Source organism: Lygodium microphyllum, chromosome 10 (genome assembly GCF_053477565.2).
Source record: "Lygodium microphyllum isolate KBCC chromosome 10, Lygodium_microphyllum_v1.1.10, whole genome shotgun sequence".
NCBI lineage: Eukaryota > Viridiplantae > Streptophyta > Polypodiopsida > Schizaeales > Lygodiaceae > Lygodium > Lygodium microphyllum.
In genome coordinates this window covers 18,014,486-18,037,901 of record NC_141144.1, presented here as the reverse complement: position 1 = coordinate 18,037,901, position 23,416 = coordinate 18,014,486, and positions in this window count along the sequence as shown.

Here is a 23,416-nt window from a genome sequence, read left to right as displayed (position 1 = left end):
CGACCACGAAATCAAGCTAGCTCCAGGAGGTGCACCAATTGCAAAGAGGCCATATAGAATGTCCATCCCGGAAGCGATTGAGCTAAAGGAGCAACTCAAGCAACTATTAGACCAAGGCTACATTCATCCTAGCAGTTCACCATGGGGAGCACCAGTGCTGTTCCAAAAAAAGAAAGATGGAATGCTTGCATTGACTACAAAGGATTGAATCAATCAACCATTAAAAACAAATACCCCATTCCAAGAATAGATGAACTTCTTGACTGTCTTCAAGGTGCGAAGATCTTCTCTAAGATTGATCTCAGTTCTGGATATTATCAGATAAGGATCAAGGAAGAAGATATCCCAAAGATGACATTTAGCACAAGATATGGACACTTTGAATTCATAGTCATGTCATTGGGGCTGACAAATGCTCCTACTACCTTGAATAGGTTAATGCAGGATATCTTTAGGCCCTATCTTGATGACTTCGTACTCGTCTTCTTTGATGATACCCTAGTCTACTCCAAACAGGAACAAGATCATGAACCCCAGCTTCCCATCGTCCTTAAGACAATGAGGGCATACAAGCTTTATGCCAAGAAGAAGAAGTGTGCATTTTTCAAGTGACAGATTGAATATCTAGGATTCATTGTATCAGCGGAAGGAATTTTAGTAGATCCGGCCAAGGTCAGAGACGTTCTGGAGTGGCCAACACCAACAACTATCAAAGAAATATGTAGTTTCCTTGGATTGATAGGATGGTACAGGGTCTTTATAAAAAACTATGCCTTGATTGCAGCTCCTCTGACCGATCTACTGAAGAAGCAAGTATCATTTGTATGGTCATCTGCTGAACAATCCAGCTTTGACAAACTAAAGCAAAGCTTGGTATCAACACCCCTCCTGAAACTTCCGGACCTTAGTAAGGAGTTTGAAGTGATAGTTGATGCTAGCACACTTGCCTTAGGATGTGTGCTTATGCAAGAAGGTCATCCTGTAGCATACTCTTCAAGGAAACTGAAGAGCCATGAAAGGAATTATGCTACCCATGATCTGGAGCTGTTGGCTGTCATCCATGCTCTCAAGCTTTGGAGACACTACTTGCTGGGTAACAAGTTTACCCTAGTGACAGATCATAAAAGTCTTAAATGGATTTTTACCTAGAATGAGCTCAATATGAGGCAACATCGATGGATTGAAGTGCTAGAAGAATATGATTTTGAAATCAAATACCGGCTTGGAAAGGAGAATGTAGTTGCCGATGCACTCAGTCGCGCAATGCATTTTTGAATTCTCTGATTTTGCAAGATCCATCAACAATCAGATCTCTAGCCACAAAGGTATCCATGCCAAACAACCCAATTCTTGAGCTAGCTAAAGAAGAGGCATGCCATGACCCAGCCTATCAGAAATTGCTAAGGGAGATCCCTATCAAAGAGCAAGACCCGAAGCTATAGGCAAAGTATCAAGAATTCTCTATCAATAGTGGACTTGCCTACTATAGAACAAGATTATGTATACCGGCAAGCCAATCACTCAAGCAGAAGATACTTTGGGAAGCCCATGACTCCCCTTTCTCAGGACATTCTGGCTATACCAAGACCCTCAATGCGGTCAGAAAGAGCTATTATTGGGATAGGCTCAAAGGTGACATTCTCAAATATGTCATTGAATGTTTGTCTTGTCAATGCATTAAGGCCGAACATGTCAAAATGCCAGGGAAATTGCAACCACTTGCCATTCCCCAAATGAAATGGGAATTCATTAGTATAGACTTTGTTGTTGGCCTGCCCCAAGTTTAGGGAGGATACAACTCCTTTATGATCGTGGTAAATATGCTTACCAAGGTTGCACATCTTATCCCTATGAAGACAAACTATAAAGCGGCAGACATTGCAAGGTTGTTCATCAAGGAAATATTCAAACTACATGGGTTACCCGGAAGAATCATTAGTGATCGTGACACTCTCTTCACATCACACTTCTGGAGGGCTATCTTCGAGGCCATTGGGACTCAATTCTATTTTAGTACAGCTTACCATCCCCAAATCGATGGTCAAATGGAGAGAATAAAACAAGTCATTGAGGATATGCTAAGGGCACACTGCTGTCGCGAACCCAAAAAGTGGATTCAATATTTGCCACCACTGGTTGAGTTTGCCTACAATGCTTCCTACCACCAAAAGCATTCAGATGACCCCTTTTCAAGCATTGTATGGGCACGATTGTCGCACTCCTTTGAGCTTTTCAGATCCAACCTTGAGGGTTGAAGCTTCAAAGTAGATGCTGGAAGACATGGATGACCAAATCAAGTCAATAAGACAGAAGGCCTACGCAGACTTGAAATGTCAAGACAGATCCTTCATTGAAGGTAACATGGTCTTCATTCGTGTACGTCCAAAGAAGAGTTCCCTATCCTTGGGTGAATGCAAAAATCTAAGTCCAAGGTATTGTGGACCCTACAAGATCCTCAAGTGCCAAGGCCTAATGCTTACAGACTGCAACTCCTCGAAAACCTAAAAGTTCATAATGTATTCCATATTAGTCTATTGAAAAAGTATGTACCTAACCCTAGTCATGTGCTTGATGATCAACAAGCTGTAATGCCTAGCCAAGGAGTCCTTGAGCTATGGCCTGATAGGATCTTAGATGTTAGGGAGAGGCATTTGAGATCCAGAACCTTGAGAGAATACCTCATCCAATGAAAATATTACCCCGAAGAGGATGCCACTTGGATGGAAGAAAGTACTCTCAACCAACAATACCCCAAGATCTTCTCAAGATGAGGACATCTCGATTCCTCGAAGGGGGAGAGAATGTAATCTTTCTGCTATGAAATATTCAAGACCCAAAATCTCGCGCAAAAGCAGTCCAAGATAATCTCCCACAACAATAAAATTTTGGGCTAAGTGCTTACTCCGCGTGCACTAGCAAACTCGAGCCCGAGGCCGCATTCTGCATAAGAGGCCAAGGCTCAAAACCCATAGCCCACAGAAGAACACCTCTTCAAGGGGGGAAAAAAAGGGGATAATGGATAAATTTTGGCAAATTATTTTTTAATAACCCCCTCCCCCTCACCCCTTGCATGGCAAGGGAGAGGAAGTGTGAGAGGGAGTATGAGTTTGTGTGAATGGTGGAGGGCATGGGGAGGAGGCATGCAGCCCACCACTTGGGTGGCTACCCCCCCCATCTTAGTGCCTATAAGAACCTCCCCCTTAAGCTTGAGGGGAGGAAGGGAGAAAATACGTCGTGCTACCCCGCTTGTGGAACCAAGCCATCGCCATCTACCTTCATGCCGCCTGATGCTGCCTCTTGGCCTGCTGCCGCCTCACCACCAGCATCATCATAATCATTGTCGTCATTGTCATCCCCCTCCATCCTCATCATTTCCCAATCATCATCTTCTCTCTCCACGACTTTTGTCAGGAAACATAAGCTTGGAAGCTTCTATTAAAGCTTCCCATAGCCCCTATTCTTCCATGCCTCCCACGGGGTTTTAAAAACCAAGTATGCAAGGCCCGTTCTTGCGCGGAAGGGGAGATCTTGGACTAGGAGACTCCGAAACGCATGAGTAAACTAAAGGGGGAGTTGCTGTGATGAAATTCACCGCATAATGGCTCCTAAGCAAAAGACACAAGGCGCACACGCGGGAGCTTCCAACCCGAGTACATGTGTGGACAACGCTCCGATCCTTAATACCCAGGTTCTTAAAAATTAATTCTGCATGAAAGGATGCATTAAGCATGATTAAATCCTCATAGGAAAGTTTGAATACATTAGAAAATTCATACACTCGCATCGAATTACCAAGTTAAATTGCATGACGAGTACTTGCATGGTCAAGGTAGTTGCATTCTTGAATGCATATTGCATAAGTTAAAGGGTGGAATTGTCTAAAGGCATCCTTGTTGCTGCGCGAAAAGAACAACACATATGGCACATAATTGCACTTAGGTAATAATTTCCTAGTTGTGTCATCGTGTATGATATAATCTTAGACACCTATTGAATGATGTCCAAATACTTGCAATGCATGGAAAATTGCATGCAAAGATGGATGCATTTTGGGTTGGGTTAAGTGCTGAAGGAAGGATCAATCAATAATGGTCTCATGGTATTCGCTCATGCATGGAGATCTCTTGTCAAAATTTGAATGTATCTCCATCAAAAATATTAAATCTTTGATTTCGTTGCATCAACGTAGGGTTTATACGAGTTAGCTCTGAATTGTCAAATCATTATAGTTTAGGCAAGGAAAAGTAATGATCATTGTAGATCTTATAGTTGCATAGAAGGGAAAAGTCTATGGACTTGAAATCACATATTTGCATGTAATGTTATATCTTGCAATTATTTACATCTTTTAGGGAAACCATTTGTATCTCTAAGGAAAGATCATCTCTTGTCGCAAGACAATTAGATCAATTAGGTAAATTGCTTGTAATGGTGTAACTCAAATGATGATCACCTCAATGCGCTAGGTAGAGTTAAGCCACGATAAAATTCTGCCTAGTATCAACTCTGGAAACTGACTTAATATTTCCGACCTCAAAGGTCCTACCCACATTCACGGAATGTTAGGGTTATCTAAATGCCCATGCAAGAATGATCTAGGGTTCTCACCCTAAGGATCAATTGGCCAAATACTAGACTTTCGTTTGAATTTAGAAACCCTAGGGCCAAATGTTGTCGGCCTAGTAAGGTTAGGGTTGGTTTGGGTCAAGAGGAGTCCCAAACCCTATATCTTGAGAAAAGTATTCTTGACCTAGGAATACCGTGTGACGGGAGAAATAATCCCACAAGCTAGGCATGAAACTTGTCTCGTGCAACAAGTTGCAACGTCGCATGATTTTGTGACTAAATCACAAAATAGTATTGCCACTCCTGAGAACAAGGTTGGCGGGTTCTAAGTACAAGTCTAATTTTCTAGAGGATGAGTAGACATCCTACTACATCACCCTTCTTTGAGGCTGATTTGCCAAGTTAGGATAATGATGAATTGCCTAGCAAGCAATTGACCAATCAAGTGAGGACAACGGGGTTGTCTAGGATTTATTGACCATAATATATGGAAACCTAAGGTAGTGACAATTTGGGTTAACAAGGTATAAACCCTAACCCAAGGAAAAGGGGTAAGCAAGCAACGAAACCCTTGGGGATCTTGCCAAGTCGCGATTGATCCCGGATCGAATGTTGGATGTAGTCGGAAAGAAGGATTTACACCCTAGCAGTTGGCCGTATAAACGACCACTGGAATGGTCGTGTTTGTACACTTAGGAGCACTGTTTGTACTTCTTTACTCAAGAAACTAATGCTGGAAAATAACTAATGCTTTAGGTTGAAAACCTGGAGGAAGAGGCAGTATCAGTTACCCCCGACTGTCTGCCTGACCCTATCCAAGGGGGTTATTAGCCGCATTGGGTATGTGGAAGGAATCCACCACGAGAGGTATCTCCATGGGTGCTACTTGGAGCAGGAGGACACTTGGGTGCCAAGGGGGGCTCTGGCCGTAAATCCCTTGCCTCCGGGTCCTGCACAAGAGGCGGACGTGACTTGAGATGGGATCTCGAGGTCCGCATACTAGTCTACGGGCGAAAACTTGGAATAGCGTTCCCTGAGGATTGCTGGAATTGCCTTCGGACAGATTATGGAATAGCCTTCGGGCTGGATTATATGATGCATTCCAAAGACTGATAAATAAAGATCAAATGTTGAAAACGAACTTGCTTGACATTGTTTTTCTATGTCAGTGCTTAAGTTACATGAAGGAACCAATGATTAATTGGTTAATTTAAGGAAGCTGTTTTTACTTGTCTAACTAAATGTGGTAGGTAATTAGATAACTAAAGCAACCTGAGAAAAGTGCGGTGGATTTGACCATGGGTCCTATAGAAGGGTGGTCGTGGTTGGCTAAGAACTTTTCTCAATGGAATTGATAGTGAGGTAACAATGACCTAGAATCTAGAAAGCTAGAGTCTCGATTTATATTGGTTTAGGGGAACAGAATGGGACTATGCCTTACGGGCAAAGAGGTCAAGCTTCGCATCCCTCTCGTTTCCCATTCTCCTTGAACCAAGTGCAGTATAAATCCACTTCGACCCTAATGTTTTTGCGTAAAGTAGTTCGATGCTAGTTACCTCCTAGGAACTTGACCATTAGGGAAACCCTGATTCAGGTTGATCCTCAATGGGAACGGTCGGAATGCTTCTGCTTTGTGGCAGACTCGGGAAGACCTAGATCGCAAACCTCGTGACATTTTGTGGGAGTGCCGGGCGGCGCTTTTTGGACTCTCTTCTTGATGGGCTGCTAAAACGTGTCCTACAGGTGGACGGGTGGATACATTACAAGTAATAGAAAGTTGCCTTGGAGGGCCCTACAGAATGGAAGGGGAATGGAGCATAGATAGCTCCCCCTCCTACCAACCTATCAAAAAGTGGCTCCTATAGAAGAATCCTCAACAAAAATGACTAGCTTGGTGAAGATGAGGGTTTTGAGTCTAAGAAGACCATGAATTGAGAGGAGAGAGAAGCCCAAGTTAGCTGGAGCATATAGGGCCTCAGAAATAAAGCTCAACGGATGGTTGAACAATAGACATAAGGTGCCAACACCACTAATAGGCACTGAAGAAATGTCACCAGTAGTGACAATATCCTTAAACAAATAGAGATCTTGTAGCAAATTACCTCGAGGAGTCATAGGAATCAATGCACCATTATCAAAGAGCCAAGGCTGCTCAAAAGTTGAGATAATCAAAGAAGACTTTTCCACTTGATAAATATATAGAAACACTAACTCAGTGGAAATAGAGGGTATCAAAGTAGAGGTAGACAAAGGTTCTCATGTAGATCCCCCCTTTGCTCCAAGAGGAAGGTGAGCATATATCCTCTAGCACTTATACTTAGGGTGCAAGGTCTTTTTACAATGAGGAAATGTGGGATATCCTCTACACTTCCCCACAAGAGCTATATTAGAGTTAGAAGATAACTCCAACTTCTTTCTTCTCCCTTTCTTCTACTTTGGCTTGTCATGTACCTATACAAAAAACCCCATAAGTATGGCCATATGCACAGGCTCTGCAAAAATGTGGCTCAGTGTGACATGCATCCTACTCAAGCACCAATGGAACTAGCTCCTCCCAAGTGAGAGTCTCCCGCATGCAAGAAGTGAGAAGAGTGTTGTAGAATACACCATATGTCAGTGACGGAAGATATGAGAGAAGTGTCACAGTTAGGTTCTCTAAAGAAATGTTTGTACCAAGAAATAAAAGTTCATCCCAAATGTCCTCCATCATGTGGATGTGATTCCTCATCATAGGGCAATCTACAATATAGAGATAATGTAGCTTCAACTCAAGAGATAAGGGATGCCTAAATGTCTAGATACGAAAGAGAGATGCCAATCTCCTCCAAATCTCTGCAATAGTAGTGTGAATATGTCTAACATGCATAAGCATAGAATCTATGCAACCCAAAAGGAGAGAAGAGAGGGCTTTGGCACGATCCCATAAAGTTGCCAAATCCATGATCACACCATCATGAGGATCCACGGTAGACTAGGGTATAGGGACTGTAACAAAATCCCAAAGGTCACAATTGTCAAGGAGATACTCCATGCGGCATGACCATAAAGTGCAGTTCATTCCCTCTATCTTATTAAATGTAGAGAGAGGGTGTATGATTAGCATCTACTTAGGGGATGCCATCAATGCCAATCAATGATTATAAGCCCTGAAAGAATATAATGGAAAAGAGTAATAAGATGGTGGTCGATTTGAATGTTTTCGAACCACATGATCCCCTATAGTATGCTTGTAGCCATAGATATCCTTCAATAAAGTACCTATAAGAAAATAAAGAAGATACTACCACTAGAATGAAGACGACCAATAAGAGGTGTCCTTAGGATAGTCGGGGTATGTTATGCCACAATAAAGAAGAAGACTAACTAGGGCAAGGTACATGGGGAGTATCGAATACTAAATGGAACACACAATGACAAATAGAGAAAGGAGCAATACATGCATAGAAAAATAGGTATTTAGTTTATAATCATAGCCAATCTAGGGGCTAGTAATGTACTTAAAATGGTGTACTTGCAATAACACAAATATGCCGTGGTCTCAAAAAAGATACTTGACAACACTAAAAAGAAGTCACCCTAGTCAAGCCCAGCTAGTTTGAAATGCAATAGAGAAAGGATGATGTCCACTTATAAATAGGTCACCCAACAAAGAACAGTGTCGCCCAGATGAGAAAAGCTATAGTCTAGCCTTAATGGTCTTCACTAGCAGAAAGGAGACTGCCTAGTAGCAAAATGCAAATTCAAGGGGGTTGCATGCAAAAAATGTAGGCAATGCAGGGCCTATTTCTATAGCAAGTGTATTGAGGGGTGCTTGCATAAAAATGCAAGTGATATAGGGGCCTATTCCAATAGACCCAAAAGAGAAATAGATAGGGGATTTTCCTTAAAAACACAGACCTAGATGGACAAAAAACAAGTCGCCCAACCTGGTAGAAGCTGACAAGGTGTAGATTGAAGCTACTCAGTCTGCTAGAAGCTACATGAGGCCAAAAACAAGTAACATATCCAAGCCATATTGCCTTTGGGATAGCCATTTAGCATCAATACATCTCATCTCCTCAATACCAAGAAAGCATCTTAATTCACCTAGATCCTTCATCTCAATCTTTTATTTCAAAAGACCCTTGATATTAGCAATCCCGCTATCACTATTACATATAATAATCAAGTCATTCCACATAGATGACTATGATGATTAAACTTGCATTAGCCTTTCTTACATTAAGTGAGTGATCTACATCAAAAACATAAAAGCCAATGTTGACATGATATCCTCTGATCTTATTAGACCATGGTCTAGGTGCTTGTTTCAACCCATAGAGCACCTTATTTAACTTGCACACCTATATGGGATGCTCTAAATCCTGGTAACCTAATGGCTACTAAATATACATCTCTTCTTGTAGTTCACCATGCAAGAATGCATTCTTCATAGTTGTAAACTCCAATCTTTGGCTATTTCCAAAGTAAGCACACATCAAGGCAATTACGATTCTAGCAACTGGATTGAATATCTCTTCATAATATATACTATATGTCTATACATAGTCTTTTGCAACCATCTTAGTCTTAGACTTGCTAATAGAATCATTTTTATTATGCTTTATTTTATATACCACTTACAACAGTTAATAGCTTTCTTGCCCTTGGGCAATGGTACTAGATCCCAAGTCTTGTTAGACTCTAATGCAACCATCTCCTCATCCATGGCCACATTCCAATGACCATGATCAACAACCTCCTCAAAATAAGTGGGCTCAACATCCTTAACTACATTTATCATATAAGTATAATGGTAATATGAATAACCCTCAAAACCAAATCTTCTAACAAGTTATCTCCCCTTCTAGATGTAGGTACCACTGGATTACTCAATGGAGCCTTTCCATTACCATGTGCTCTCTATACACTTATTGTCTTGACTGAAGGAATACCAAGCTCATCATCCAAACTCTCTAAGCCACTAGAGTCTTCATTAAGAGCTACATAACTACTATATGTATTATTACCATTTGACACTTTTTTCTTACCTTTGTCATTACTTGAAATACTTATAGATGCACTTGAAGATGTGGGGCTACTCCTTAGTCTCCTAGACCAAGGATTGACTATAGATCTACTACTAGATGATGTCTCTAGTCCAATAAGTGTCCATGATTCCTTCTTTTCTATTTGCATATGACTATCACGATCATCAATATCATCCAATGCATCTCCACTAGATGCATATCAACTACTTATATCATAAAAAATAACATCCATGCTTGCTCAAAACTCACCACAAATAGGGTTATAATAATGCTATCTCTTTTGCTTAAATAGAGTATCTAATGAAATTACTTTTTAAAGCCTTTGAGTCCTATTTCTTCCTTCACTCATTAAGCACATGAAATATGCAGTACAATCGTAATTTCAAGTGTGAAATGTCAAGTTTTTTGCTTGTAAAGCATTCTTCTACACTAGCTATGGAAGACCTATTCATAATGTAGACGATACTATAAATAGCCTCAAACAAAAAAATGATCAGGTATATTCTTTTCAGCCTATCAATGCTCATGCAAATTTTCCAATATTCTATTTTTTCCTTCTACAACCCCATTTACCTACATATAAATTGTTGTGTTATCCCATGAGATCTCAAAAAATCATGAAACTCATCAGAGTGGTATTCCCCCCCTCCATCTAACCTCAAGCACTTAATTTTCAAGTCTATTTTTGTTTCAATGATAGCCTTGAAAGTTTTTGAGTTCTTAAACACTTCACTCTTTTTCTTTATGATATATACTCAGAGTTTTCTAGAGCAATCATAAATGAATGTAACAAAATACTTATTGCCATCAAGATATACATTCTAGGTAGAGCCCCAACTATTTGTATACACAACATCAAGTATACTTTTGCTTACATCTCTGTCATGAAAAAAAATGTTGCCTTGCTTGCTTCCCAAACTAACATGCTTCACAAACTTTATGTAACTCTAAACGTAGGCAAACTTGTAACCAACTCTTTTGATTGGATTAATTTCAATATTTTTATATTTGCATGTTCAATATATTTGTGTAATATTTCAATGTTTGCAACTAACCTTTGCCTTTATTACACATAGTAGTATTTATAGCAAAAATTCTAAGATCTAAAGTAAACATGCGGCCAGCTCTGCTTCATTTTGTAACCAACTTGCAATTATTATTAAAGTCTTTTAAAAAATCTTTGAATTAAATTTAACATGCAACCCTTGCTCTACCATTAGATGAAAAAATACCAAATTCTTTCTGATGGATTGCACATATAAAATATTTTACAAATACTTTGTTTGACTATCATACAAGGACAAAATAACTTTGCTAATATGTAAAACTAGATGACATAAATAATCACCTATCTCTATATAACTTAGACTTCATAAATATTACATCTCTCAAAACCATCTAGCATGGATAGTCATATGATTAGATATATATTGAATCAATATACCATACATAATCACATGCCCCTTTCCTACAATAACATTCATCACATATTGCATGATAAACAAATACACATTATTGTCATCATTCTATCTTGAAGATGATGCATAATTTCCTTGAACACCATATTAGATAATTTGAAAATTTTTCAAGACCTAAATTTAAATAAGTGATAAATATTTGACTACATGGCTAAATCTTGATCCATATTTGAAAGCGGGATTTAGAAAGGTAGCTTATATAGTATTTAGGGTAGACTCTACCTTTAAGTAAGGCAACAAGATTTGACCATGTGATCAAATAATAAATGTATTGGAGATTCCCAAAGTGCATGGAAATTTCTAAATTCATTCTTATCAATACAGTGAGCTATAACATGACGTAGTTTTCCACAATAATGAAAAATAATACTAGAATTATTAAAACCTTTATTTTTCCATCCACCTCTTCCTCTAGATTTTCCCTTGCCTCTAGAATTACCATGGTCTCTCAAAAATTTCATGTCACTAAACTATTGATTTGACTTGTTTTACTACTTATCACTAGCACAATCCATACCATTTCCTCTTAGAGGATCTACCATGTCCTCTACCTAGACTTGAGTAAAATGCTTGGACCTATTCACCCCTTCTTTTAGATGATTCACTGTACATCACTACAAGGGAAGGGGGGAATAGCGACGTTGAGTTTCAACATAAATTAGCGACGTCGCTATTTGTGTCACTATTTTCATTGCAAATGTGATGCAAATAGCGATGGTACTTAGACAAAAAAAATGCGGTCAAAACCCAAGCGTGGCATTGTGTCACTATTTGCATCGCAAATGCAATGCAAATAGTGATGGTACTTAGACAAAAAAAACGTGGCCAAAACCCGAACGTGGCATTTTGTGAAAGAGAGAGTGAAAGAGGGAGCAAAAGAGGGAAGGAGAGGGAGAGAAAGAGAGAAAGAGAAGGAAGGAGAGCTTCTCCTCACCACCACTGCCCCCACCTTGCCGTCGTTTACAAAGAAGAGGAGGAAGTGTATGAAGGGTGAAGAGAAGCCATCGTGAAGAGGAGATGAAGAATACATCTTTGAGCCTTTACGGTGAGTACATTGCTCCCTCTTTCTTTGTTCTTGTTCTTTCTCCTTTTCTTTTGTTTGTTTTTGTTGAGAATAAGGTGCATTGAGGGAGAAAGAGAGGAAATGAGAGAGGAAGAAGAAGAAAGGAAAAGGAAGAAAGAACGAGAGAGAGAGAGAGAGAGAGAGAGAGAGAGAGGAAATAAACATGAAACATAATAAAGAAAGAGAGAAAGAGAGAGAGAGAGGAAGGGAGGGACGAAGAGAAGAGAATGAATGAGAAAACACGAGGGGTAGAGAAAAACAAAGAGAGAATGTAGTCATGCAAGAGGACATTTCATGGTTAAAAGCTTGGTGAAAGAAACTCCCTACAACTTGACACGTCACAAGGGCCATTGCACTTGAGGAGTAACCAAGTCTTTACTAACGGGAATCTCAACTCAACTCACTTGTTTGGATACCTTTAGGAGTGTTTTCAGAGTGCTAGATAGAGGCAAAAGAGATTATGCCAACACTTCTAGTACACTCACTTCCAAAGTAAGTGCTAAAGGATCACTTCATACCTCGAGAAGTAAACGTGAGTAGTCAACCTAAAACTATTCTTAAGCTCGCCTGGAACCATTTGATGAGAACAAGTTGAGTGGAGGTAGCACTAATAGTGATAGTCAAGCCCCTTAGACCTCATGCAGCTAGGTCATCAAAAGTGACTATATTTAAGAGATGACAACCCTAAGAAGACTAGGATCTCACCTTAAATAGCCTACAAAATCACTCACAAGTGGTTGGATAATCAAAAAGAGAGTTCACACATTGTGTAATGTTGTAAAAATTGTGATTGAATGCTTGTTTGCATATGTCATAATTGAATTGGAAGTTTAAGCACCATCATCATGAAGATACCTGCATTTATATTGAATTACATTGATTATGGAAAACAAAAGCTTAGTTGTGCATGGTGCACCTACATACACTTGCAAGTTAGTAAAATTGCAAATTTCTAACAAAGGAACACAAGATACATAAAGAAATAAATCAAAAAAAGAAATCACAAAATACATAAAGAAGTTTGAGAAATAGAGAGACCAAATATTGAGTGACTCTAGAAACCCCTACAATCATAGCTTAGACAAAGAAAATACACGGCAAAAAATGGACCTTATCATCAAAAATATTCTAAAGCTTACACACACAGAGACCACATCACTAAATGAGCCTTACTAGCCAACAATGATAAATTAGGCAGCAATATTTTTAGCACCTACCATATGATACATCAAACATATGAAAAATTTGGAGCACGAGAGGTGTCTTCCTCAAAAGCCACCACTTCCTTGCCTAAACTAATCACTTATTAAGACCATAGTCATGCAAGAGGGGGTAGAGAGAAACAAAGAGAGGGGGAGAGAGAGAGGGAGAAAACATAAGGGGGTGGAGAGAAAAAAGACAGGGGCAACAAAGAAAGAGATAGAAAGAAAGAAAGAGAAATGGAAGAGAACACAAAACGAAGAGTGCAAAGAAAGGGGGAGAATCAAAGAAACAGGGAGAAAACCAAGATGACAACTGACATTACTTTCGTTGAGTTACAAGAGAAGAAATCCCTTCTCAAATAAATTCAAAACGGAAAAGAGAACGAGAACAAAAACAAATTGTTTGTCATAACATAGACAAAATGGAAAATGATAAAGGTCATGATGTTCAAGATCACGAGACGTATCTTAATCAGCGTGTCCTGTGTCCTTGCTCTCAATACAAGTTGGCAATTAGACGAAAGTGTCACTTTCTATAGAACACGTACGACACTTCGGTGAGTTTCAATGGGAGTTCATTGATCAAGTAACCTCAAACTTTGAGCAAAGGGTAAGAAAAGTGTGTATTAATCATGTATTATATTCGTAAACTAATTGAATATCATATACAACAACATTGGATGTGACCGTAAAATTTATGCAGAGAGATGACGTCTCATCCCAAGGAGGAGTGCACTTATTGAGGCCAGTTAGAAGATTTTGTGGGCATGCGATGGATAGAGTGCCTGAGCCAATCCACCACTTGGAAGGCACTACCCAGTCTATACTGTCAATACCAGAGGAGACATGTAACCTTTCAAACTTTCCTACAATCTTGGAGCCTAAGATGGAGGCAATGATCAATGCATTGATGCCCATGGATACCGATACATGTAATCCACTTAGAGAGGAAACATCCATACCATTATATGATGGGTGCCAAGTATCTTGCTTGAAGATGCTACTTGCATTGTTAAGTGTGTAAGCAAAATACAAGTGGAGCGATGCAACAATGACCGAGTTGTTTGGGTACCTTCTACGTATGCTTCGTTGATTTCTTTTTGGCACCATTATAAAGAAAATTGTGCTTTTTCAAGGTGTTTTATGATTTATTTTTAGGTTGCTAAAGTATCATATATTACCACTTGGAAATACCATGCCTGAGTCTCGTGATGATGCACGACATGTTTTACGAAAGCTTGGTATAGACTACAACAACATCCATGCATGTGTCAACGATTGCATGCTATTTCGAGGAGAGTACGAGACTATGGAGACATGTTCAAAGTGTGGTGCTCATAGGTATCGATAAGACTTGCAAGGGAAAACCATCCCTCATAAAGTTCTTAGATACTTTTCACTTATCCCATGTATACTTCACATGTTTTGTACATTGGGCATGGCGAGCTTAACAACGTGGCATGTGTGAAATAGATCCATAGATGGAGTCCAACGAATTTCAGTGGATTCATACGCATGGAGCCACATTGACTCTACCTTTCTAGGCTTTTCATGAGAGCCAAGGAATCTTCGATTCGGTCTTCCTATGGGTGGCGTGAGCTTGTTCTATCTCCACTCAACATCTTATAGTGTGTGGCATGTAGTCCTTGTTAACTACAACATCCCACCATGGCTTTCTATGAAGAAAGCATACCTAATCCTTAGCTTGCTTGTTCCTCGCCACTACAAAGTCAAAGGACATCTATCTCCATCCATTAGTTGATGAGCTTAAGATTTTGTGGAAGGAGGGGGTCGTTGTGGAAGATATGAGCAAGCACGATGGTCGACACTCCGCCAATATACAAGCCATTCTCATGTGGATCATACATGACTTTCTAGGATTCAAGGAGTGCTCAGGTAAGTAGGCTTCCATTCTTGTTGGTCATATCTATCATAAATCATTCAAGTTTGTATTCATTGAATAGAGGTGTTGGGACAGGTTTGGTTACCTCAGGTTATCATGCATGTCCATTGTGTGGGCCACAGTTAGACTCCCAAATGTCATGAACCATGAAGAAGATGGTATATCAAGGACATGCCACTTTCTAGCTAGAGGGTCATGAATTAATGAAAGGTTTTCTTGGACAACCTCCAATGCGAATGAACGCCCAAAGTTGGTATGAGTTGAAAATGGTCCACACGGAGTCACATCCAAAAGGAATGTGACGATTTTTGGTTTTCTATGAGTTTTCATATTGGATCCACTTACAAATCAACCACTTTTTGGATCCAATGCATATTTTTAAGAATGTGGGCAGCTTACTATGGGATCACATCACAAGAAAGAGAGATGCTGCATAGGGGCATGAATGGATTTGAAGGAGGTAGGAAAGATGGAAACGCTTTGGCCACAGTCGAGTGTTGATGGTCGCTTGCAACTACCTTGTGCTCCTTGGATTTTTTCCATTAATGAAGAGCACATTGTGAAGAAAATTATTAGGTCTATTCGCACTCCAACGGGTATGATGTGTTCTCTTAGATCCGTGTTTTCTAAAGAAAACCAACTAACAAGGCTAAAATCCCATGATTGGCATAAGATATGTCAGGTTTGAAGTGACCTATGTATTTTGCTATTTGGAGTGTAGTCGTTGTTCGTAATGCTTCTTCATTTGTGGTAGTTTGTACTACTAATCGCAATCGCATGATGCCTTACTCCAGAAATACATGGGGCAATTTATAGGTTGTCAAATTTAGTGCAATGGATTTCATAGAAGGAGATCAAAACAACCTCTATTGAATCTGTAAGGCAGGGAGTAGTGGAGACGGTCTGTCACTTTGAGAAGTACCTGCCCACCAGCATGTTCACGATACAAACCCACCTCCTGGTACATCTTGTAGACGAAGTGGATATTGTTGGACCTGTCCATATGCGATGGATGTTCTTCTTGGAGTGCTTTATGAAAACCATGAAGGGATTTGTGCGACAATGAGCTCAGCTAGAAGGTAGCATGGCTGAAGGTTGATTGGTGTCTGTGACATTACTGCATATTTCAGAGTGGTTACGAATGGTGGATTTAGACAACAATATGCTATGGTCGTTGAAGGACAATAATAGACTGACTGGAGATGTGGTGGTTGGAAATGGGGTAGAAAAAAGGATGGATGATGCAATGGAGGAGATAGTGAATCATTTTTGTATGTTGCACAATGCCTCCATGGAGACATGGCTCGCTAGATAGAGTAAGCCAGGAAAGATCAGGAAGAAGCGCATTTGAATTTTGACGTAGTACACACCACTAACTGATTCGATATCTCAAGGGCATGGAGGAGATGCCGTGGTTTATGTTTATATGATGGTTGCATGGAGCTTTGATCATAGCCTCTTTCAAAGGGGTGGAGGTCTCTACTGAGGAGTGTGAATTCTCGAGGGATGTAGTCCAAAGGTGACCACATGTTTTGTAAGGTGTCATATCTAGATTTTATATGACAACTAATTAACTATTTCAATATATGATACAAAATATATAGTGCGGCATGGTCATGCAAATGACATCTCCGTGTGGAGCATATTGACAAAATGCATCCACAACAGATTGTGGTGTCATGGGAAAGTTTGAGCAAGAGTGCACACGATGACGAGCCACAGATCCAAACACCATTATAGAAGAGATTGAGTATTTTGGAAACTTGCAAAGTATTATCACGGTGGATTACTGCAGCTTATCCATGATCTTATTTGATATACAGTGGTTCAAAGTGGTACTGGATCGACGAGGTCCATCTAGATTGCTTGAAGTGGAATCCGAAAAAAGATAGGTGGATTTGCGCAACACATTTGTATTGTTGGCCCATTGTGAACATGTGCATGAACTCATATTTCTTAAACTTTTATTACAACATGGTATATGTCATGAATGTTAAATCTCTATTGTATGTGATTTTGAATAGGTAAATTTCTATCTGAATCCCTAACAACCTCGATGGTGATAGGTTGTACCTTCAGCTCCCCGAAGTGTGAGAGTATATGATGAAAGCAATGTTCCCAACGCAGATGAGGACAATTGTAGATAGAGGGGTCGATATTGCAAGGGGTGGAGGCCGCCCAATGGAGCATGTAGAGGAGGCAAAATTGGGTAACAATGATGGAAATACATGAGACCAAGAATTCTTTGAGAACAAGGTGAACTCATCCTTTTGTGGTGACCTTTCTATTGACCTTCCAGTGTATGCGGAGTTGTCTCAGGAGATTGATACGGGACCACAGGCTACGTCATACTTGGAGCATCCACCTACTCAATTTGTTGATGAATCGCTTATAAGGGTACTCTAGAATATGCATTTTAAATAAGATCATTTTTTAAAGAGTTATATTACCATGCTTTGCTTGAATCTTTATATGGATTATGCTAACATCAATTTTTGTATGTGTGGATATTTGGACAGCGCGATGAGTCAAGGGATGAGCGACAAGGAGCTATAGGAGATCTTCACATACATGTCTCCAGATCAGATGGATCGATTCAGAGATATGTATGGGACTAGGAGCTATCCTCGGACACCATCAGGACATTTTGTTCGATCTATTTTGGCATGCTTTGATGCATTGGTTTCCAGTAAAATAGGTAAAAACTCTAGACTTGGGTTGGACAGAGGGAGTAGTTCTGGGGGATGTTGCGGAGACATGGATGTGATGAGCCCGCGGTCGGCCTGCAGGAATCGATATAGAGGTGCTACTCCTCGCTCTCATGTAGTTTTGAGAAAGGGTGGCTCAGGTGGTTGTTGTGGAGGTACCGACGCAGTGTTTTTATCTCATTGTTATGCTGGATTTACGTCACCTATGGGATTTGTCACACTTGTGGGGACATCTACTTCAATCACTCTAGCTTTTGCTTAGCTGTGTGGGGGTGGCACCCCTATGGGTGATAGTCAGATGTATAGGGGTCTCCTGGATATGCCCAGGAGCACGGTTATAGGTGGGAGAGGACACATCATAGACATACCCTAGCGAGGTATGGATACCTTGTAGATGATAGGACAGGAGTCGTCATCATGAATGATGAGTGAGGAGGGTGATGGCTCGTATGAGAGAGTTGTGCTAACAAGCTTTTCGGCACACCATCTTGAATCATTGGAGGAACATACCAGAGGGGAGTAAGGAATACATAGTAGCATCCTTGCATGAGGAGTTTCTAGTACCCATCGCAATAGATAGATTCTCCATAGGCTGGATGATGGAGTACATTTGTGCGTACACGTCACACAGACGATTGGATGCATGCAAGGCACTTAAGAGTGGGGCCTCAAATCTCGAGTGGCTAGATGCAAATGATTGGCATCGACTCAGGAAGGAGGCTATAGATTCTCCAAGATTTTGAAGACAACAACGCAAGGTAGCAAGGGCACGATTAGAGGCAGGAGTGGTCCATCATCTTGGGAGTGGCGGCCACAAGACTTTTTTGGAGGACTCTATAAGAGTTTCTTTTGTTCTGCTTGCTTATTTTTTTGCAATATTACTTGTACTTATAATCGAGTTTCTAACAGTTGTATTTTGTTTTCTTTGCAGCATTCCATTACAAACCACGATCCCATTGGCCTAGAGACTCGATATGTAGAGATACACGGTCTCACTCCATTGATCGATATATTGTATGCACACGGCGGTCTAGTAAGTCACTCATTTTTCTTGTCCATAGTTACTAATTTTAATTAAAATGCATTATTGTCCCCCCCCCCCCCCCCCCCCCAACCTGGCTAGAGGTATTTATGCCTCTAGACACTCTTTGGTATCTTGAGCTGACCCCACCCTGATGTGATAGGGTTTTAAGCACCATCCATTTACCCTAGTCTTGTGCACTTTCCCCTCAATGTCTTGAAGTTTGTAGGAGCCATTGTTGAATTTTTTGTGACCCAAAACGGTCCCTCCCACCGGTAGAGAAACTTGCCATCCTTTCTTTTATCAAAGCAATTGTCATATCGAAGCACTAAATATCCCTCCTTGTTGTTTTTATCTATTGACACAATGCTGATGCTTCAAAATATGCGATTCATCATACGACTGAATGTGGCTGGTGCATTAGTTAAACCAAAAGGCATAACAAGGAATTCATAGTGTCCAAATTGTGTTCTAAATGCAGTTTTAAAAATATCAGATGTGTCCAATCGTACTTGATGGTATCCAGATTTAAGATCTATCTTGCTAAATATTGCAGACCCTTGTAGTTTGTCCATAAGATCATCTACCCTAGGGATCGGATATCTATTCTTGACAGTGATCTTATTTAGGGAATGATAATCAATGCACATCCTATAGGTATTGTTTTTCTTCTTCACTAATAGGATAGGTACACCAAATGGAGAACTAATGGGTCTAATGAGTCCTCAGGTTATCAATTCTTCAACTTGGACTTGAATTTCTTTCTATTCAATTTGCTTATGTCTATAAGGTGCTTTACATGGTGGTTGTGATCCAGGAATTAGGTCTATTTTATGATCTTCAGGACATATAGGTGGTAAGCCAGGTGGTAAGTCAGCAGCAAAAGAATCTTAAAATTGTGAAAGAAATTGTGCGTGCCTAGGATGTATCTGATTTTCTTTAAGTTCAATTTCATTCACCCATATTAAGTAGGATTTGCTACATTTTCAAAATGCATGTTTAGCTTGTGTATGACTAAGCAATGGAAAATTATTGAAAGTATGCATACCATGCAATATGATTTGTTTCCCATTAGAATGAATCTTCATTGAATGCATGGAATAATCTATATTAGGATTATACTGATGATGCCAAGGCATTCCTAAGATAATGTCACTAAATTGCAAAGGCACAACTAAGAAATTTCTACATTCAACATAATACCCAATTTTAATTTCTAAGTCATGAACTTCTTGTGTTCCATTGTACCTAGTGCCTAAGAATGCAGCCTTGATGCGATAATGAGTGGAATTAGTATGTAAATTCAATTATTTGACCAATTTTGCAAAAATAAAATCATGTGTACTCCCATCATCATGTAAAACAATCTTTTCTCTACCATGCACAAGACATTTCATCGTTAATAAAGAATGGGGATTTGGCATACCTAGTGGTAAAGTATCTGAAGTAGTACCGATATCGTCATCGTCTTCTGTGAAATCTGGCATTTCTTCATGGTATCGCTCCCAAGTAGTTGATGTGAACAGTTGGCCTTTTGGTTTGACAATTCATCGCTAGTAATCCAGGTTTATGGCATTTGTAGCAGATTATGGGTTTGGCTTTATAAACATTATTGGTAATGGCTGGGAGTTTAGGAATGTTGAGATTTGGCTAGAAAGATGGCTTAGGATTTGGATTTGTGTTTGATGGTAAAGCACGGGGTTGTGTCCAAGATTTATGGAATGAAGATGGAAGGAAACGATTTTGATTATATCTTCTAAAATTGGAATTGAATTGTTTTGTACTGAAATTACCATTAGTTGGGAATTGTTGTGGTTGCTTCTCTCATCCTCGAATTTTGTCTTCAGCATGATGGGCCAAGGAAATTGCATCTTCGAGAGTCGTTAGCTTGAACATGTTCACCTCCGCATAAAAATGACCAAGTAAGCCAAACATAAACTTGTGTTTATGTGTTGCCTCGGGTACATCTTCAAGCATTCGAAGTTGCGATAAAGCATTCCAAAAACACTCGGTATACTGTGAAATAGGCTCACAATCTCTTTGTTGCAGAAGATCCCACTGTTTGATTGCTTTTTCGTGGAATTGGGGTGGAAGAAAATTCTGCAAAAATTTCTTTTGGAAATCCTCCCAAGTAGTAGGACAATCTAAATGCTTTTGCGGACAACAGTCCACCATAGTGATGCTCTATCCACTAAATGATTAGTGACACACTTGAGTTTGTCTTTTTTCGGCATATTGTTCTTCATGAAAATAATCATCAAATTGATTGATAAAAGCAAGTACAGTCTTTCTATCACGTAACCCATTGAAAGTACGGAATTTGAAATTTCTTTTACTTATCTTTGCTTCTTTTCAGATAGGTTGTGCTTCAAGTGTCGCATCGATCATGCGTCATATAACATCTTCGGGTTACAGTCCATCTTGATTGGTAGTAGATCGTTGAAGAGTGGCTAATTGAGCTTGCAAAGTTTGATGTGCTCTTCGTTCCTCTTGAAGTTGCATCATAATTAGGTCCAATTTTTGCTCCATCATTGGTTCCAGTAAATCACCTTCGGCCTTAAACTCTTCCATGGTTTGGTTAGACATCTTGCAAAATTTCAAACAACCTCACACACTCAAAATCTTGTTAGCAAGAGGAGCGTAGCTCAAAGTCGGGTTTACAAGGCTTATTTCTCTCTTTTTTTAAAAATGGCTTCTTGCATATTTCTTCTTTTTGTGGATGCTGAAGTTGATGTCACGGTCTTCTTCCAAGGGTATACTTCGTCCGTGTAGACTGCATATAGCAATCTGCTTACTAGAAATTATCTCTGTCACAGCACAAGTGTGAATAGAGGCTTGCAGGAACTACAAAACTAGTTCGGAAGTAATTCAGTGTGAACAACCTCTATGGAAAAGATTGGAAATTGAGTTTTGAGCCTTAGTAAGGCTCAAAAGCTTTAGGCTTTGGATAAAAGAAAGCTTAACTTAATCGTGGATTCAGCGTGAGGACATCGGCACCTTTTTAACGGTGACGACGGCGATCAGTACATTCTGTCGCCACTAATTGTCAAATTTTGGAGGGCTTAAGCTTTTTAAGCTTTTGTTCAAGCTTATAAACTCAACTTTGATTAAATTTCTTGCCTATTTTTCTGAGAAGTAGAAGACTTGACAAAGGAACTTGAGAAGTGGTCCTCCGCCATCAGAGATTGGTCCTTCGCGATCCAACAACGTAGCAGGGGGTTCTTCACTGCCAGGAATACGCTGGTATTGATGGATTGTCACGAGATTGACTGTAAAGCTCGATCATTCTAGGAGCTTCGCCTTCATGCAAGATGGTAAGCGATTGGAAGCCCTCGATCTCAGTTTTGCTCTGATACCACTGGCGTGCAGATCAGATGTTGTATGCGTACGTAACGAGCATCGGAAGGTCCCCAAGAACAAAATAACTCTACTTTTGCACAAAAAACAAGAGAAAAGACTTGCACAACATGAAGCAAAAAGACTAATTGGGTACAATCTCCCTCCATGTCTTGTGTGAACGCTCCACAAGGCATGTATTTTTCAATCTATTAATCTCCAAGCTCAAAAATATCCCAATTTTACAATTAGCATGCTTTAGCTTTTGTGCTATCTTTTGTCCAAATAAAAAATAAAGAGGTTGGGCGGCCCAAGAGTCAAACTATGCCCAAATACAATGTCCAATAATGAAATAACTAAACCGTGCGCCCATGCGTATATAAAATAATAAATATTTGTAGAGCGCTTTAATAAATAAGAACGTCTAAATAAATACTAGCACCACGCCTTTAATGATAAGATGCGCACCCATAAAAAATGATAATTTATTCTAAGTCATCTGAATACATGCAATTTCCCAGTGCTTCCCAACTCCACCAATGCCTGCTCTACACATCAATTGAAGCATTTACAATTGTTAGAAAATAATAAAATTAAACCGACAAAAGTGAATACCTAGCAGTCTTCAGCTACAAAATAAATAAATAGGTTGGAACTCTATCCTAACCTTTATTTAATACAAGTGCGCACTCTAACTCATAAACATTCATTAATTTAAATATGTATTTTGGGGAATCACCCACGTGCACATTAAATTAACATGACGCCCGAAAAGGACAGGCGTCCCCGTCAACTTCTCGCACAAGGAATCCACCTTGTGTACGAGCCCCGGTAAATAAATATAGTTTTACGAAATCCACTGCAAAACTTCACGGAATCCACCGTGGTCTCACAAATTCACCGTGGAATATGCTTCCTGGCATCAGTGCCCAATTGGACTGACACTTCAAAGGATTTTTGAACCTTGATTTTTGGATTGTCCAATATAAAGGAAGAACCTACAACCAGTAAAGCAGATTAAGAGATACTTGCTTCACCTAAACCTTATATTGTACATGTATGTTGATTAGACATAATAGTTAAATGAAAAAAAAACTAAATAATCAAAT